Genomic DNA, 19479 nt, shown 5'->3' on the forward strand with positions numbered 1-19479 from the left:
GTATTAATGGCTCTGATCAAGAGCAAATGTTTCTTGGTATAAACTGTACTGTGATCATGTTTGTTGATGACATCTAAACTCAGGTACCTTATTGTTTCTTTCTGCCCCACCCTTCATCTGTATTCAGTTGTTTTTTCCTATCTTTTGCTTAGACTAGAATAAGTAGCCTTTTTGGTCCACTGGTAAAACAACTATCATGGGGTGGGCAAAATGCGGCCTAGGGGCCGGATGCGGCCCGCCAGGCCATTCTGTCTGGCCCACAGGGCCCCTAAAAAATTTAGAAAAATAATATTTATCTGCTCTGAGCTGCCTGTCATGCAGCCCTTAATGGCTTGCCAAAACTCAATAAGCAGACCCCTGCCCAAAATAATTGCCCACCCCTGAATTGTCATCACAGTGGTGTCCTAGTCTATGTCTAGGTCCCCCAAGTACTGCAAATAATTGACTGTAAGAATGATACAGTAAAGTAATAATGTATTTATTCTAGGGATGTCAATTAATCACCGTTAACATGTGCAATTAACGCAAGAACCAATTAATCATGCACATGATTTTGGAGCCCACACCCGGGCTCATTTCCACTGCTGTCACCGCTACCTCCAGGCCACCCAGCTGAGCAGTGGTGGCAATGAAAAGGAGCTGAATGGCAGTGTGGGCTCTGGGCTGCTGCAGTAGGAAAGGTCACACACGCATGCACGCACGCATGCATGCACGTGGCCAGGAATTCAGCCCAGCAGTGTGTAGAGCAACACTCAGGAGATAAGTATGTGGAGGGGAAGAGGAAGGGGCAGAGAGAGAGGGAAGAGGGGCTAGCAGACCAAGGCCCCCATGGTGAGGGAGGGAGTGAGGCAAGGGCAGGGGCAGGGACTGGGGCCAGGTAGTGGAATGAAGCTGCGGGAGGCTCAGCCAGGGGCATGGGGTGGGGGGCTGCTCCCAGCTGCTGCATGCACCCTCAGGGAAGGCATAGTGGGAATGTGCCCCCCAGATTTGTGCACAGGGCAGAGGTTGGCTACCTGCTGCAGACTTGGGCTCTACATCTGGGTGTCTTTGACACAAGAGCCACGTGACACCATGTTGTGCCTCCTGCCGCCAGGCGAGCAAGGGATGCGAGGCCAGTGTGCATCTCCTGGTGTAGAGGCATCAAAGCACAGAGGCACAGCCTGCAGTGGGCAGCCCGTCTCTACCACGTGCACAATTCCGGGGGCATATACCCCTGCCATGCCTCCCCTGGGGGTGTGTGCAGCACCAGGGAGCCACCCCCCTTACACCTGCCCTGAGCCCAGGATCCTATTCACCCCAGGCCCTGTCCCTGCCCCACTTCCTCACTCACTGTGTGGGGCTTCAATCTGCATCCCCACCCCCACCTTTCCTCTCACCCCGCCCCTTCCCCTATGCCTCCACAGACTTATCTTCTGGGCACTGCTCTTCATGCCGCCGGGCTGCATTCCTGTAGTGTTACTATACTTCCAGTTTCAAAAAAGAGGACCCTTGTGGGGGAAGCGGGGTAATAAGATTGTGAGGGCAGAGGGGCAGTGATATGCCCATGCCCTGTCTCTGCCCCTCACTCCCAAGACACAACCTCCCTAGCCCTGCTGCTGCCCCTCACTCCTGACCCACAGTACCCCACATCCTGTCAGGGCTTGCAGGGGTCCCCCCTCCCTGGGCACCAGACCCCCCTCCCCAAACTCCAACCCCCCCACACATATACTCACAGCCCCCCACACCTTCAAAAATTCCCCATGCACCCCACCCCCACCCCCAACCATACAAAGTACCTGCATAATTTTGCATAGTTTTGTGGTTTTTCATGCAGAATTTTGTGGTTTTAGCTGTGCGATTAAAATCGTGATTAATTGTGAGTCATTTTGTAATCGCACAACTAATCGCAATCAAAGTTTTAAAATTTTTTGATAGTCCTAATTTATTCCTACAGATAATAACTAGTATAAGCAAAGTATAAAAATATTTAAAGCGATGAGCTCTGCTTCCAGTAAAGATAAAGCTCTTTACCCAAGGAAAGAAGATTAAAAGCTGCAGAAATGTGATCAAAAGCTTTATCCATTAAATCACATTTCTTTTTTTTTTAAATCAAACCCATTCCTCAATTGCTGGAATATTATATGTAGTGGTCCACACACTCAGGGTGGGGGGGAAGGGGAGGGTCTAAATTCCAGCAAAATAAATTTAAGCTCCTCAGATTGTGGTCCAGGATTTATTTTATGAGCTGTATCAACAACATTTGATCAGTTCCCAGGAGCGTCACACATGAGATGTTCATAAGCTTACTCACAAATATGTAGCTTCACTAGCCCTTAAAATCTTAAAAATCTAGGTTGCTGGAGTTTTTTTTTTCTCCCCATGTAGCCTGTAATACAGCATTACCCAATTGATTTATGTCATTGGGTTTATAACTAAACTGCTCACCTTAATGACTGGCACAGACTTAGATAAAATGCTTCATGCATCCCTTTCACGGTCCTTTGATAATTAGCGAAATTTCTTTTCAAAGATCGAATTTAATGAGTGTCCTTAAATGAATGCTGTCTAGCACTCATCCTGTGTAGTGACATAAGAACTGCCATAATGGAACATATAAAAATGATCCATCTCATCTAGTAGTCTTCTCAGTCTGACAGATAGCCTGTAATCATAGGCCGGCATTTGGACAGTACTGCAGGGCTATATTACAGAGACATATTTATTCCTGACCCATATAGTGGGCATCTTATACCCAGAAGCATAAAGATGAATAGCCATTGTAAATGCTATTCTATCTCATTTAACTGTTTACGTCCATGCTTTTACCCTGCAAAATGCTGAATGTGTTTTATGAAGTGCTGAGTGCTCCCCAGCTTCCGTTGCAGTTAAAAGATACAAATGATGATTCCCCACTAAAAGAGCTTAGAAACAGAGTATCTTAAAATACCCTATTTGTTCACTATTCATCTTGGACATCTGTGCGACATGTGCATGATTTGTTTGTTTGCACTATGCTGTTTTTGTTTCTCTCTTTCTCTGTCCTAAGGACTTATATTTGTTCTTTTATTACCTTCTTTCCTCACAAACAGTAGACCCATTCTTGCTGTCTTTGGATTCAATGGCAGCATAATCAGGCTTATTCCATGACCTATTTTTATTTCCAGACTCTCCTGATACCCCAGAAAAAGATCACAGGCATCCAGTACACATCAAAAAATATCATACATAAAGGCACACACAAATAAGACAGATAGCACTGGTTAGAAGGTATCGCACCGTTGGACAGAAGGTTATTGTGATATACAAGATGCTGTTCTGATCTATTGTGATAATTTTTTACATTAGTAATTCTTTTAATTTAACACTGAAGCTAAGAATGTCCCTTGTTGACAGTTCTGCCTTGATGAGTAGAGTTAATTTGCATTATTTTAGTACACATGTGAGGGTTTACTACACACGTGAGAGTTTTTTTATCTATAGAAAAAACAGATTTTGTGCCCAATTTGCTCTCATGTTTAATGTAGAAACACTATGGCAAGTTAACACTCTGGAGGGTATATTTTCCTTGTGTAAATATTCTACATGGGATATAAAGTATTTGTTAGTTAATTGGATGATGAAAGTTGGGTATCAGAAGGCTTTTCATTGCTGTTTAGATTGCTTTAATTGGTTCTCAATTCCCGTAAATATTTTCTTCTGGGTAACTAAAATTCAGTGCAATGAATCTACCCTGAGTAGATCTGGAGCTGTGTCTTTTTTCATGGAGGTAGGTTGGACACACTGGCAGCTAGGTTTGCAAATTTTCATTATTTGACTATTAACTACAAGTATGTGCATGTATGCATGCACACACGTAAGTGCACCCATTTTTATCTAAGCTTTGCTTAAAAGAAAAGTAGGTGTAATGTAAGATCCTCTACATTATACTGTGAATTACCTTTGCACAGGCTAAAGCCAACATAGGAACAGAGCTGATTAGAAAAGCAGAACAGTCTCTATATTACTCTTCACGCATCCCTTGAAAAAAGAAGTAAAGCCAATTTGTACTAAGTATTAAGTAAATACTCCTGTGAATGAACTGTCTAGCCATTAAGATCTTTATTCATTATTCTTGGGGGGTGCTGATTTTTTTTTCTATGGCAAATCTATGGCCAACTACTATGACCTTCAGTCATTTAAAATTTGGAAGGGTTTTTGGACCTTATGTTAGAACTGGTCTTAGCCTGTTAAGGAAAACATCAGTGCCTTTGAACCAATAAGCTGTCTGGAATTTTTGCATCTAAAAAAGAATACCTAAATAAATGCCATACTCTAATCAACTCGACATTGGGGAGGCTTTCTCCTTTGACAGTAGGGAATACTATATTACTTGGAAGTTTTACTGTATTCTTAAATTGTTTATTAATGAAACTGGCAAATATTAGGGTGAAGTGCTGTTTTGTGTTGTGTTGGATGACAATGGGTTCTTCCCAAATCTATTTTGTTTTCTGCCTCTAAGTTTTAATTTAAACTGTAACTGCTGGGATTTGCCTTGTTTCTGTGTGAAACACTGATGACTAAAATTTACTTGACTAAGCTTCATAAATATTTGCCAATCATAGAATCATAGAAAAGTAGGGTTGGAAGGGATTTCAGGAGATCATCAAGTCCAACCCCCTGCTCAAGGCAGGACCAGCCCCAACTAGATCATCCCAGCCAAAGCTTTGTCTAGCCGGATCTTAAAACCCTCCAAGGATGGAGCTTCTACCACCTCTCTGGGTAACCTGTTCCAGTGTTTTACTACCCTCCTAGTGAGAAAATTCTTCCTAATATCCAACCTAAACTTCTCTTGCTGCTACTTGAGACCATTGCTTCTTGTTCTGTCATCATGCAAGGTGCTCCACCTTGGGAACAAAAACCCACATCACACTTATAGGCTCAGCAGTGCTACACTCACTAGCACCATGACCAAAAGAGACTTGGGGGTCATGATTGACCACAAGATGAACATGAGCCACCAGTGTGATACCACAGCTAGCAAAGTGAACAAAACTCTGCCTTGCATCAACTGATGCATCTCGAGCAAGACCCAGGATGTCATCCTCCCTGTGTACTCAACCTTGGTGAAGCCACAGCTGGAGTATGCATCCAATTCTGGGCTCCACAATTCAAGGAGGATGTGGAGAAGCTCGAAAGACTCCAGGGGAGAGCCATGTGCATGAGGGCAAGAGAACAGGCCTTATGAGGAGAGGCTGCGAGCTGTTGGACTCTTCAGCCTGGAGAAGCGCAGGCTCAGGGGTGACTTGGTGGCAGCCTATAAGTACATAAGGGGTGTGCATCAGGATCTGGGGGAACACCTGTTCACCAGAGCACCCCAAGGTCTGACAGGGTCCAACAGTCACAAACTCCTGCAAAACCATTTTAAGCCGGACATAAGGAAAAACTTCTTTACTGTCCAAGCCCCCAGTGCCTGGAACAGACACCCCCCAGAGGTGATACAAGCACCTACTCTGGACACTTCCAAGAAATGTTTGGACATTTATTTTGCTGGGATCCTTTGACCCTAGCTGACTTCCTGCCCCTTCGGCAGGGGGCTGGACCCATGATCTTACAAGGTCCCTTCCAACCCTAATGTCTATGAAATCTTTTAAACCTGCCACCACTGAGAACAGTCTGGCTCCATCCTCTTATGAACCCCCCTTCAGGTAGTTGAAGGCTGCTATTAAATCCCCTCTCAGTCTCCTCTTCTCTAGGCTAAATAAGCCCAGGTCTGTCAGTCTTTCCCCATAAATTTTCTGAGTTTTTGAAAGCTGCTGTCTGGATAGATATGTGGGTGTAGGTATTTAATTCTGTAATGATACAGAAACCAAAAATGAGCTATGCTTATAATAAAGGGTTTTCATCATGAAAATTAATATATAGCCCTAGAAAACATATTGACATTGAGGGTGAAATGATCAGTGTAATGGATGGCAATTATTATGTTACACCTGCTGATGGAAGTTGTCCAGCTAATTCCCTGTGCATCATACTGAGTTATTACTCCTGCAGTAAAGGCTCAATGGCATGTCTTAGAGTGCAAATGGATCACAGCCATGCCAGCTGCGAGAAATGGGAAACCATGAGGTCCGGTGGACAGGACACTTGACTGGGAGAGAAGAATCCTGAATTCTGTTCCTAGCATAGGACTCCGTCTCCTCTTCCTCTAAATATTATTGCTTCTTTTTTTAATTAACATGGAGTTAGGCCCTGCCAATATTGATATATACGTAAATAAGTGACAAGACACAGGAACTCAGTCAGTGATGTGACACTACAGGCTTTCATGCATTTCTGTGAATTCTTGTTGGCAGCTCATACTAGTAAAGATCACTGACTTTTTTATAATAGACTTCTAGGTCATAGCATCATAGACCAGTGGACTGTACAAGGGAGGGACATAGTGGAGTACAACCTGCTTGCTCCATGTGTGCAGACCCCTGAGGTGGATGTAACATAGCCATCTTTGGGAAGCTTGGAGCACACCACACTCTCTCTTTTGGGTGTCGTTATTTGTATCCAGCACCCCATGAAGGCTAGGGACAGACATTCAAAAAGCCTGGACCTGAATTGTTTCAATCTTTGCAGTTTAGTCTAACCTGGCTAGGCTAAATCAGTTTGTAACTGCAGAGACATCCCAGAAATGCCAGCACATGCCTGCAGTGGCTCAGGCTAGTGCCGAGGGGTGCTAGAGCAGCCCTCCCTTCCCTTCTACAGTTCTGAACTGAGGGGGGGGTGTGGCCAGGACCCAACAGGAGTTTCTGATTAGGGAGGGGTTCCCCACACCTCACTGGTCAGCAAGGGAACAGGCAGGGATTTACACTGCATTTATCACCCCATCACCAAAACAAACAGATCTCTCATTAGTTCATGCTCTTAAATAACTTGTTCCGTGGAAGGAGGGACATTACCAACTACCTGTTGATTAGATCCAAAAAGCCCTAAGGCTGTCCTGTCTCTTTATATCTTGTCTCCCACAGCATGGATTGGGAGACCAGGCAGATTCCTGCAGTCTCAGCCAAGCTCCAGTGAGGGAGCAGAGGGGAGGAGCCAGCTCTCCTGTGGAGTAGAGAGCCCCACCCAGCACAGAGAGCATGCTGGGATGCTGAGGGAATCTGGTTTAGCTTAAACCAGGAAGGGGTCTGGGACAGACATTACATAAACCAGTTTGACCCAAATCAGTTAAGTCTGATACTACATTCAACCAGGTTTATCTCAAACCAGTGTCAGTCATTTTCAAACCAGTTTATGTGTATCAAACATCTGTTGTTACAGGTTTAAACTAGTTTCTGAACACTTAAGATGGTGTATGTGTAATGTCTGTCCCTAGTCGAAAGGGATGGTGCAACATCCATTTCAAAGTGTAGTATGTATGGAACAGGTGTATCATCCTGCACCGCAGAGTTTGCTAGCATGGCCCTTTAATTGTGTAAGCATGCTCTCTTTTACCAAAAGCAAACATCTTCTGCTTTAGAATTGATCACTGAAGCCACTTTGCTTTAGCTATAATGTGCTATCTCTGTGTTGTGAAACTAATTATTTCCAGAGCCAGAAAGATTGCTGTTCTTGTGTGAAGAGAGATATAACATATTATTTTGTCTCCTTTTCTACTCAATGCTTTTAAAGCACCAACACCAAAAGAGACATGGAGGTGATAGTGAACAATATTGATACATATGATATGGCAAGGCAGCAGGATGGAAAAAAATTCTCTGTGATCTGAGGTTGCATAAGTATTATGTCAAAAGAGGGATGGAGGTGACAGCTGCTCTTTGTCAGACATGGTTACTACATACTGCATGAATTGCTGGAACTCTTAGTATCATAGTATCATAGTGCTTAGGGTCGGAAGGGACCTAAACAGATCATTAGATCCGACCCCCTGCCCCAGGCAGGAACGGGTGCTGGGATCATATCACACCAGCCAAATATCTGTCCAGCCTCCTCTTGAAGACCCCCAGGGTAGGAGAGAGTAACACCTCACTTGGGAGCCCATCCAGAGCCTGGCAGCCCTAACTGTAAAGTAAAATCTCCTGATGTCCAGCCTGAACCTTCTCTCTGACAATTTGTGGCCATTGTTCCTCGTAACCCTGGGTGGTGCCCAGGGGAACAGAGCTTCCCCAAATTCCTGCTGGTCCCCCCTGGTGAGTTTGTAAATAGTTACCAGATCCCCTCTCAGCCTTCTCTTATGGAGGCTGAATAGGTTCAGGCCCTTTAGCCTCTCTTCGTAGGGCCTACCCTGCTGCCCCTTGACCATGAGAGTGGCCCTCCTTCGGACCCTCTTAATGCTAGCCACATCCCTCTTGAAGTGCAGCACCCAGAACTGGATGCAGTACTGACCAGCGCCGCATAGAGGGGAACGATCACTTCCCTGGACCTGCTTGTGATGCATCTGTGATGCACAACAAGGTGTGGTTAGCCTTACTGACCGCTTCCTTGCATTGACAGCTCATGTTCATCCTGGAATCAACAATGACTCCAAGATCCCTTTCTGCCACCATGTTAACAAGAAAGGTGTTCTTCAGGCTATAGGTGAGTTGCTGGTTCCTTCTCCCTAGATGCAGCACCCTGCACTTGTCTGCATTGAACTCCATCCTATTCTCATCCGCCCACCTCTGTAACCTGTCTTGATCTAGCTAGGTTCTGTCCCTCTGCTCCAATGTGCCCACCTCGCCCTACGACTTGGTGTCGTAAGCGAGTTTGGACTGCGTGCTTTCCACACCCACATCCAGATTGCTGATAAAGATGTTGAACAGTACAGGCCCTGGACTGAGCCCTGGGGGACTCCAATGCCCACATCCCTCCAGGTCGAAAACAACCCATCCACCACCACTCTCTGGGTGTGACCATTTAGCCAATTTACCACCCATTAATGCCACAGTCACCAAGTTTTTTTAAGACAATGTGATGGGAAACTGTGTCAAAGGCCTTCTTAAAGTCCAGGAAGACGACATCCACCCCGACACTCTCGTCCAGGGACTTTGTGACCTGATCATAAAAAGAAACCAGGTTAGTCAGGCAGGACCTGCCCTTTATGAACCCATATTGGTTGGCCCTGAGCATTACCTCCCCTGCTAGGCCCTTGCAGATGTGCTCCTTGATAATTTTCTCAAAGGTCTTCCCAAGGACCGAGGTACGACTGACTCGCCTATAATTGCTGGGGTCCTCTTTTCTCCCCTTCTTGTAAATGGGGACCACATTGGCTCTTTTCCAATTCTCTGGTACCTGGCCAGCGCCCCACGAGCGCTCATAGAGCCGTGCCAGAGGCCCCGCTATAACCCCTGCTGATCTTGGAACTGTGAAATGCAGGGAAAATGGAGACCATGAAAGTATGATGGGAAATACTCCCCATCTGAATTTGTGAGGCTAGTACCTTAAATCTCTCCTTAGACCGAACTTCAGTGTGTTGTCCCCACATCATTTCTGTCTGCCATTGGTTCAGTAAATGAGGAATTGAGATTTTTGCCTTTCTGCTAAGCCTGGTTTCTACGTTGTCTTAAGCCATCCAAGTGATACTTGTGTTCCACCCCTTGTTGCCACCTAACAACCAGGAATACATTTTCAGCCTGCGTAAATCATCAGAACTCTTCCGCTGTCAACAACCAATCTACTAGATGGGGCTGGATCCTTGTTATGCCCTAATATAAAAATCACAGTCAAATCAGTCAGGGCCTAGTAAGAATGACTTCCATGCACCAGTTTCAGACTAGGTACCTCAAAAGAGACAGGTATTCAACTCCCCAAAATCTCTCCTGAAATACCCAATATCTGTCCAGATAAAAACATGGAGGGGAAGTGAGCCTGCCCAACTCTCCAACTATTTCAGGGGTCTCAGGAAAAGGAATGAGAGGATGTAAGGGGCAGGTGGGATGAAATTAAGCAAAGGAAAAAAGTAATCAGCATGTCAACAAGTCATTCTGACTGTGGGAGAAGTTCCCAGAAGACAGTGGTATTATTATTTGAGTCATTAAAGCTGGACTCCCTTGTCTCTGACACACTGTTTCTATTGTTTATGTATGAAAGTGCCTGAGTGTCTTTTCTCCTGCTTTTCATTCTAAATGCTTAGCCTGCATAGTCAGCTCTTTCAGACTAATGCGTATGTCTGTTTTGATCCTACCTGTCACATTTCACAGATACCAGTGCCCTGAGTGCTTTTCTTTTAAACAGAATTCTTAAATAGGGAGGTTTTCACCAAGTAACAGCTGTTGTCTTGCTGTTATTACCAGCTGGTTTGTTTCTGACTTTGCTAAAAATGCCTTCTCAGACATTCACACCCATTATAATGCTAGAGTGGCCATTTACACCTGATAAAGAAGTGAGTCCAATCCTAATTGAAATAGGCTTGAAGTCAGTGTGTACTCATCCCATTAAACTCTGGATAGTGACATTAAACAGAGCCTTGAACAATGGATGGAGTCATGAATTGCACGACCCCAGTTATAGCCCTACAAGGCATTGCACCTGAGTCCGTTTCTCCCTTGTCTCCTCCTGGTTCCCAGGTGGTTGTAACAAACTGTTAGACTCTACAAACAGCAAATTACAACAGTCTCTCCCTTGGATCAGCCATTGTGACCAATGGGATGGAGCCAGTGTTCGGCCTGTTCACCCGCTTTGCTCCAACTACCTGGTCTGGGAAGCAGACAAATAGCCCTGATAATTTTTAGCAGCCCAATGCCAAAGTCAAAGTAGCTGTAAGAACCATTCTCTTTCTATGGGCGTGCAGTCTGAGTCATCATCTGTCCCTGTGCTTGAGTGAACTTGGCTCTGTTGTTCCAGTGAGTGAGCATTTATCAATGCAACAGTCTGTAATGTCACTAGGGATTTAGGTACAGTAATCTCCTTTTCAAATACATAAGACACTTGCAGTCACTAACCCTCCCACTCTCCCCTGCTGCACATGGCTCTGCATGAAAACACATTTTTGTAGCTCATGTGTAGCTTTGTTGCTCAAGGGTGCTCTTCTCTGACTAGCAAGGGGAAACGTTCTTTTCTCTGAAGCGTTCCATTTAGTTCTGATGGGAGAATATTTGGCTAGTTTTACACTTCTACTTGGGGTCAGTAACTGCCAACACTGAATATTATCAAGCTCTTTGTAGCCAAGATGAAATTAAAACAAAAAAAGTGCTTCCTGGCCTTATAATTAATCCCAGGGGAAAGCAAAACCTCATTTAAGTTTAAAGTTGTGCTGTCGGCAGCATCAGAAAAAGCTAGTTCCACTTCACTGAACTGAATTAAGAACCCGCATTAATGGAATTAAAGGATGTTGCCCACTTTATCATGTTGTTTTGTCTGCCTTTCTAACTTCAATCCATCAAAGCAAAAGGGCTAGAAGCTTTACAAACAACTGTACAGCTACCTCAAACCTTTTAATCTAAAAGACAAGGAGCTGAGAGTGCATCACAGAACAAATGTTGTAAGCCTTTCCTAGGATGCTCCAGGGTCAACATTCACATTCCTCAGCATTGTGTTTGTAGGTCAGCTTGATTTTTAAAAACATTGAGATGAATCGAAATCCTCTCTCTCCATCCACCCCAGCTCAGGACTTCTTACTGTTCTGATTTTGTATGATGTACCGTGGATAAACTCTGTATGTAGATAAATGTTATGTGTACTCTCTCTACTACTACAAGAAAGTAAGAATTGCCATAACAGATGAGGATAAAAGATCCAGGTAGTCCTTTATCCTATCTCTGAAAGAACCAGGTGCTAGAGAGAAAGTTGTAAAGGAACCATCCTAAACCCTAGGATGTTGTTAAAGAACTAGTAAAACACAGCATCACATGCCAGCAAGCATTCCCTTTCCTCTTGCATGTTGGGTGAAAGCAGGAATGGCTGCCTGCCAAATTCTCCTCCAAGGAACTAAGTGCCCTGGGCATGTAAGGGTGGCTGATGGCTCTGTCTTCCCCAGTTAGGCATTAGTGCAGCCATAGTGTAATTGAGAGTGAGCCCTGGGGCCTGCCTTACAGTAGGGGGGACAAAAATATCTACCACCACAATTGTCAGTTGGCTGTGAGGCTGTTTCTGAGAGCAGGGGCTGGATATGTGAGGGGGAGAGTCACCGAACTTTTAAGAGTTGTAACAACTCATGACGTCCAACTTCAGTTCAAGAAAGAGGCCTTTGGATAACTTGTGATGTGAGATGTGGACTGCAGCAAACTGGCTGGTTAGATGATGCTACTTTCTTTTTCACTTTTTGCTGCCAAATTATGCTGAGAAAGGTAAAAACACAATAAACACAACCTGACTGTTCCACGCACCCAGTTTTTGTAGGTCTCAGTGGGATGTTATGTGACTGAGAATGGGAGAGAAGCAGTTTGCACCATTGAAAATGTGGGAAGAGGTGATCTACATGGGTACATACACGCATACTAAGTCGATTTAAGTTAAGCCACGTCAGAGCATACACACGTAGAGCGCCTTGACGTGGTGGCAGCCATCTCATGAGCTAAGTTGACTTAACTAATGTGACTCAAGATAATAAACCTCGGAGGTGTATTATTTTGTGTCACATCTAAGCTGACTCTGCTCCACATATGTGTGCGCACTCTGACAGTTAAGTCAACTTTAAAAAGTTACATCGGCTTCACTGTCATAAAGTTAGTGTATGTACCCTGCATGATAACAAGTATGAAGGGAGGACTACAATTTCATGCATATATTCAAATATTATCCACTTGATGGGGGAAAAAAATCAAATATCTGGGCTACGGTGCAATTCAAAACCAAAAGATTGGCTGATGCTCTTGGCTAGGCTTTCATACTGATTTTAAGTTAACATGAGGTGATACACAAACACATAAGAAGTAATCTTTTTCACACTAAGGACCAGACTTAAAAATGAAGTATGGTTAAAGAGTTCTGTGTGTGTATTATAGCGCTTCTCCCTTGTTTCATCCTTTAACCTTGTGTGGTGTTTTTAGAGCTTGATTCTTCATTCTTTACACAGACAAATAGTCTTACTTACTGGAGTATTCTCAGTTCAGTTGAATTAAATGAATTCAGTTGAAGATTCAATTAAATTAAGTTATAAGAATATGAAGAATTGAGCACTTATACTGTGAATTCTTACAGGTGTGGTTAATATCTAGAAGACTGTGGGGTAGCATATCAACATATCATTACTGTTATCATTAAGACAATTGTACATTGCATTCTGTATATATGAAAATCAGGTTTTTTTACAAACTTGAATGCCAGATGCTAAGCACCTAAATCCATGTTCTCAAAAACATATACATCTTATTATTGATTTAGGTGTTTACATTTCAAAACCCAGGTTAGAACATACTGGGGTCAATAACTTCCCAAGATGTTTCATATTTTTTCATTCTTCACATGACTTCTAGCTGAGCTGTGTACACGCTGAGTCTGTTAAACCATCTGATGGAATCCTAATGGGTTTCACAGGTTTTAAAGGAGTGACTGGGACCTTTACCTTCTTTAATTGGCTGCTCTGCTGAGTAAGATGTTAAATTACCCAGTCTCCATCTCAGATTGAGCAGTTGCTTGTCAGACGGTGATTAAATTGTACATTTGATTGCAAACAATGACGTTAGTCCTTGCAACGTTTTGATAAAATTGTACTAAGAATCAATTTTTAAAAACAATTTGAAAAGAAATCCACAGATAATATATCACCAATTTATAGCACTTAATGTAAAAATAGTTAAGGGCTTCACTTGAACTATAGTTTGTAGCTGCTTATGATTGGAAAGTGGTTTCTAATGAGTGTAGTATTACTACTTGGACTTTTCATATGGAAGGATTGAGGAATAATGTGCCTCCTTCAATTCTCATAATCAGGCAGCAATTCCATGGAGGGTACTGATGACATTGACTGCTTGAGTTGTTTGTTAATTTTAGCAGAGCACTAACATTAAATTGCAACTATAACTTTGGCTTGTTATGGGGTTAGCATTATTTAATATAGTGCCTGATTTAATAGACAACAATATTCCAACCTAGATTTTTAGTCCACTCTGTTGTCTGGTGTGTTTTTTCATGATCCAGTTCTCCTTCTGCATACCTGACTTTTTTCTGCCAGCCTGCACTGGTATGATTGTGGTTTAAATTAGTGGTGCCCAAATCAGGCAGGCCCATAAGCCAGAAGAGTGGCAGAGAGTAGATTGGTTCTGGAGCACAGAGACCTGTCATCTGGTCTGCAGGGATGGAATTAGGTGGTGGTATCATTAATTGCTGTAGCTCCCAGAGCCATGCCAGCCACTATTCCTCCTGTCACTAAATTTCCACACCCGTGGGCAGCCCTGTGGGCCATATGACCCAGCTCTGTGCTCTGGATCTGGGGCTTCCAATCGGTCCAAAAATGTAGTGGCAGGATGAGCAGCAGCAGCGTTCGTTGACATGGCTCTGGCTCTGCTCACCACACTGCCAGATTTCTGGGTCCAGGTGGAGCTCTGCGGGCCAGATCCAGCCTTAAACTGTGTCTTGGTCACCCCTGGTTAATGTGATCTTTCTTTCCCCACCATCAAATAAAAATGGTGAATTACTGTGTTAGGGCAAGAAAACAAATAATTCCATGGCAGCAGCAATGTGAATTCCAGGTCTAAGAGCCAAGCGACTAGTACCTCACCCTCATACTTGGAGACTTTTCTACAGCTTCATTTTCTGAGCATGATGAGCATCCATCCTTGGAAAATCAAGGCCAGTTAAGATGATTCAAGCCAGGCACCCAAAAATAGGGGACCTGGACATTTCAAGACATTTCTGTACAAATCCTGTCAAATGACTTTCCCCATGTCATTTTTCAACAGTGCTTTCCCTTTTGAAAGTTTCAATTCCTATTATCTGTAACCTTTTAAAGAATTAAGCAACTCCAAATTCTTCAAGCGCTAGTATTTTGGCATTTATGGGAGGATCTCCAAGCTGTTCCACATGCTTCTGCTAACAGTTACTCTTAGCAAGATACCTGTAAGTCAGCTGAACTACTACCCATTTTATAGAGGTGATTTATTCAGTGTCAGTCAATGAATTCTTGGCCTCATTAATGATGATGGCCTCAAGAATTCAGATGTCTTGCCTTGTCTCTTAATGCTGTTTCTGCATCCTTATCTGCTGTATATTTTTACCCATTTGGGCCCCTCACATGTGAATTTCCTCTTCCTCTTCCTCACCTAGAATGTCAGCAGTTTCTTTTCTTCCTCCAAATCTTTCTTATAAAAATTTTCCTCTACCCAGCCAACCAGTTAAATGCTGGCATATGTATTTAGAACCTCTTCCCTCTTCCGAAAACCCACCACTGTTTCTTAGTGAATTCGTCCTTTGATTCCATGGCTTCTCATCTGTATTTTGCATGAAATAAATGGTAGTGTTTTTCATAAACTAAGGACAAACACATAGTAACTGAGATAATTTTTGAATAACAAAGCAAGAACATAAGAAAGAGTAAATATTAAGGTCTCCATGAAAGTATATTCTGTATCTGTACCCTCTGTAATGGTCTGCACTGAACACATGTCAAGCAGCCAGACTCTGTAGGTGATGCACTCTGTAGAGAGGTAAGAGTCCATTAAACAGAAGTAAAGTTGAGATTTGTATTTGTAAATGAAGCACAGCTAGGTCTTCAGGGCAAGATGCCTTCCCTTGTGTTTTGTACAGCATTTTTGGCGCATGGCAAGCAAATTAGTCCTTCCTAAGCAGTAGGTTATATTACCATTGGATCTCGGTACATTTCTGATGGGGAAAATAACAGCAGTCTTCCACCGTCCTTCATTAGCCCATGTTTTTTGTTAATATGTTTGTGTGTATCAAAATCTGTCAAAAATACAGAGAGGTGATCTTGTGGCCTCCTACAAATTCATTAGCCATCTTTTTTCACCCCCTTCTCCCCAAGTTGGTGCCCAAGGTGCCTGGCTCAGTTACCCTTCACTAGTTATGCTACTGGCAGGGAGTACAGGGCAAAGAGTAGAAAGCAAAGCAGCAAATCGGGCAGGGAGTAGACATCCAAGTGGTGGATTGGGTGGGGACAAGGGATCAGAGTGGTACTCGGGAAGGCGGTTCGGCTGTTTGTGGCACGCCCCCAAAAAGGTTGGCCCCGCTGCTCTAGATCAGTAAGAATGTAGCAGTGCAAGATAGACATTGTTGCTTATGTAAGGGCTGAGATCCTATCTTATTTACGATGGCCAGCTTGGTGCCTTCCTTCATGTTTACCTTTCTATAGTTCAGGCAATAATTTATTGCACCTAAATTCATTTACTCAATAACCTTAGTCTCTCCTTTCACCCATGGAACATCTAGGACCAGGTTGCCGTTTCCAGAAAATATTTATTGCTTGGATATCAGCAGCACATTTTCCTCCTGAGCATTTTCTTTTATTAACTCTAGGGATTGATGTTGGGCAGCTCAACATTGGTCTAATTGTGCTTCTATTAAAGTCAGTTAGGAAGTTATCAATTACCTCAGTGGTACCAGAAGTAGGTCACTACTGAATGGTTTTGAAAATCCTATGCTCAGATTTCAAGTATCATTGGTTAGCTTTGATTAGATATTACCATCACTGGACCATATGCCTTTTAATAAGAAGGACTTAGAAGGAATAAGAAGGAAAAAGTGACTAAGGCTTGAAATACAAGTAATGCCTGCTATTTTTTTCTCAGCCAAATATTATTGGAAAGATATTAAACTTGCACAGAAAGCGTATACATCATTGCTGAACACACAGCTATTTTCCAACATAATCTCCTTGTCCATCAGTGGCCTTTCTCTACTACTGAACAAGAAAAAGGACTTTTATAATGTTGGGATATACACTTTTATTCACCAGTGGAAAAAGGCCTTGTATTTTCACACAGATTGTGCATGCAAATTTAATATTTTTTTCAAAATTAGTGTATGTTTATAGGGTTTGCTAATTTGGTTAAGTGCTTGATTTTCCTTTGTCATCCACAAGTATTTGAAGAGTATGTGGTCAGAGCCTTGTGTAGCTGCTTTTATTGCCACTGGGCCACGATTCTAGTCATGGGCTTTGGGAGCCCTTTCCTCATGTTGGTGACAGTGGTTTCATCCCAGATAAAATATAGCACTGGTGTAGGTTCTTGTACATACTTCATGCACTGGAACATACTTTGTTATACTGCACAGGAAAAGGTCATAAAGCAGATTGTGATTCAATCTTTACAAAGCATTTCCTTCTCCTTCCACTTCTCTGAGGTATATGGACCTGGTTCAAGACTCTGCAGCTGGTCTACTACATAGAGACTGAAAGGGGCAACACTCAGTGCAAATCAAAGAGCTGAAATCATGAAAAAGTGAGGATTCGAGCAGGAGACAAGGCTTCACCCCTTCCTCCCTACCTGTGTAGGGGGATGTAGGCTTGTGGAGACTGTTTTCTTCCCACCCCCAGCACAGCTGATCACAGTATGGGGAGCCAATGTGAGGGAGAGAGGGGGAACTTTATGTGCTCTTCTTCCCCCATATGGGGGTACAGGATAAGAGACAGTCTGGTTCTAAACAGAATACAGCTGTCCCAAAACAGATGGGCTTAACAAATCATTCTCCCTCATCACTTGTTCAAGATTTATTCAGTCATTTGAAAGAAGCAAACTCATTGTGAAATTTAAGGAAGAGTCAGCAAAATGCTATTTTGCCACATTCATCAGTCATTCTTTCGGTACGGTAATCCCAAAGGAAAGTCATGATGCTCCTTCACAAGTTGCATCACGCAGTATGGTGGGGAAGGAATTGCTAGAGCTCAGCTTGTGAGCAGGAGCATCTTTTTTGACAAGCCTGTTACAACACGCACAAGAACAACATGCACCACAGTTCCATTTACCATTTCATAAAATCCACTGAAACTGGAGCTAGAGTGCAGCAATAGCTATTGGAAATAAAAGTGGGTCGCAGGTCTAGTACTTGCCCTGTGATATAGCACAAAGTGTCATAATTCCATGGGCTAAACAGTTAGAGAAATTGCATTGTTCGTTAAATGTTCTCTTCTGTCAGACACCCAATATCCATTATGCTGCAGAATGAAATGACCAACAAAATATATGGCGTGTGCTAAGCTCAAGCTCTTGGTTCCTAAGGAAAATAGCACGTAGTATTTCATCTGCACCAGGAGAACGAGAGCAGAGTTGTTAAAGAGGCATGAGATTGGACCTTGTTGTAGGCCACGTGTATCCAAGCATGTGACCAACATGCCAGATCTGGGCTACTGGAATTTGGGGATGTGGCTAGCAAGGATGGAGCCTCTGGGCCCCAGTGGAAATGGTGTTCTGGGGCAGGAGGATGAGAAAAGGTTGTGTTGATATAGTCCCACTCACCCTGCTCTCATTTGCCTCATCACCACCATCGCTGCCAGCACCACAGTTGCCCCACTGCTGGCCCCTCCATTGAACAGTCACAACCATCAGTGGTCCCACTGCACCCATAGGCATTTTGTGCCCCAGGCTCAGGGCATGGGATGAGTTTGACACACTTGCTCTAGATTTTCTCCAAAGTCTACCCCCATTGATTCAGGTGTGAATGAAGTATTTGGGTGTGGGACTCAAAGGCAGCTGCATCCCTCCCTTATTTGCTGTTGGCTGCAGAAACTGGTGTACATTAAGCGTGCTACCCCTCTGGACGTCTGCCATCTAGGCTGAGCAGATCTTTGACCTTTTGATTTTATCTGAACAGAGTGGTAGTATTGTTTGATAACTGTAAAGCTTCATAGCAAAAGGCACAATTTATTACTTAATGGATCAAAGATAGAGTATTAAAGCTTTTCCTTTCTTACAATGTGCAGTAGAACCAACTTTTGTAGAGTATGGTGTAATCACTTAGACTAGGCACAGTGCATCTCCATGATATTTTTACCACCTTTTGTTAAACCTCTTTGCATAAAGCATCCAAATCATAGTAATCCCAACAGCCTTTAGCAGTTTTCCCAATGAGTTCAGTCAAGTTGTTAGTTATACGCATGCAAAGGTAGAATTGGGGCAAAACATACAGTAAAGTTTTATCCTACAGTATGAAGCAAACATACACTAATGAATACAATTAGGGACGTGGGTGTGCCTGTACATCAACATGTCTTCAGTTTCTGCAACCAGTCGTGACTTGGTATAAGAAAAATTATTAGAGCTTGTGAGTCCAAATGGTTTTCCAAAAGATAATGCAGTTTCTGAATGATCTCATTTTGTCCACAGGAAATTTTTTTTTTTCATTCTGGATAATCATTAATTTTCCATAAGTCAAATTCTGTCTGTAATAATCAACTTCTCCCTGTATCTAAAACCCATTGGAAGTGGTTTGCATAGTTGAAAGTTATATATATGTAGAATTCAAAGTGTTTTACACGGTGCAGTTAAAAATATCTAACCTGCTGTCTTGCTGAAAACTCAGCCTGGCAAACAATAAGAATTTAGCATGATTTTACTATTTTAGTTACCAGTATCAAATATTGCATGTAAGAAAAATATAAGTGTAAGTTGCTTTTAAGTCCCTAAAAAGATAAAATCTGTTGCTTTTCATATGTTTTAAAAA

General features: G+C 43.0%; 1 protein-coding gene across 10 annotated transcripts in view; it reads left to right on the top strand.

Annotated features, from left to right (window-relative positions):
- The window catches only part of DLG2 (discs large MAGUK scaffold protein 2), a 1595452-nt gene that overhangs the window by 1207430 nt on the left and 368543 nt on the right, over positions 1 to 19479 (top strand). The window lies entirely within an intron of this gene.

This window comes from Alligator mississippiensis, chromosome 1 (assembly GCF_030867095.1).
Source record: "Alligator mississippiensis isolate rAllMis1 chromosome 1, rAllMis1, whole genome shotgun sequence".
Taxonomy (NCBI): domain Eukaryota; kingdom Metazoa; phylum Chordata; order Crocodylia; family Alligatoridae; genus Alligator; species Alligator mississippiensis.